Below are 1,154 nucleotides of genomic sequence, written 5' to 3'. Positions count from 1 at the left end.
AAAGAGCGGAGAAAAATCAAAGACAAAAAGCACTTTTGAAACGCCATCGAGTCACGCAAAGAGTATATAAAGAACCTGTCAAATTTTAATGAACAACTGACAGATGAGCAAATTACTCTACTGTCGCGTGGTCTAAAGTTTATCCCGCCAGCTTCTCGCGGATTTCGATCAATTTGCGAGACGAATGCGACTACAATATATTTTTCACGCGGAAGAAAACGAACGCTATCCTTTCCACGTGAAGTCGGACTGGGACCATCCTAGAGGAGGTAAAATTAGAGCTCGCAAGCCATTGAATTGACAAGCCAAAAGATAATATATCTACGGGAGAGCGCCAAGCTCTCAAAGAGTTATCGCGCAACAAAAGCATTATTTTTAAGAAATCTGATAAAGTTAACCCCACCGTATTGATGAGCATACAGGACAAACTAATCAAAGGTCAGGTTCTGCTTGATGATTTAAATAACTACCGACCTCTAGACAAACAACCAATGGCGGAAACTACAATCAAAAAAGCTAAACAACTTATTAAAACACTGCTCTCAGAAGGCCACATTGATAAAACGACGGCTAAATGGCTCTCCCTTACGCCTGATCCTCCGCAAATCCCAGGCATTACCACTGTATGCCATGCATACGAAGAATTTTACCAAGGAAACCCTCCAGTCCCTACAAGGTTTTTAAGCGAAAGGCTTAGTATGATACTAACTAGAAAACTCTTTCCAATTTAACGAGAAAGATTATCTTCAAACCCATGGAACATCCATGGGCACGAAAATGGCCGTAAGCCTTTGCTAACATCGTCATGGCCAAAATAGAGAAAGAAATACTCAGACAGAGCAGCATTAAGCCCATCTTTTGGAAAAGGTTTATCGATGACGTCATACAGTATGGGACACAAGCAGAAACGAAATAGATGAATTCCTTTTAAAGGCAAACAAGTTCCATCCTACAATCAAATTAACGGCTGAAATATCAGAAACAGAGACTACATTCTTGGACTCGAAAGTGTACAAAGGTGTCAGATTCAACAAGGTTTCTATCCTTGACGTGCGAACACACTTCAAGCCTACAGAGACATTCCAATACACGATTTTCTATTCGTGTCACCCACCAGGCGTCACAAAAGGCTTCATCGGAGGAGAAGCTTTAAG

Source organism: Porites lutea, chromosome 3 (genome assembly GCF_958299795.1).
Source record: "Porites lutea chromosome 3, jaPorLute2.1, whole genome shotgun sequence".
Taxonomy (NCBI): domain Eukaryota; kingdom Metazoa; phylum Cnidaria; class Anthozoa; order Scleractinia; family Poritidae; genus Porites; species Porites lutea.
This window is presented reverse-complemented; position numbering follows the sequence as displayed.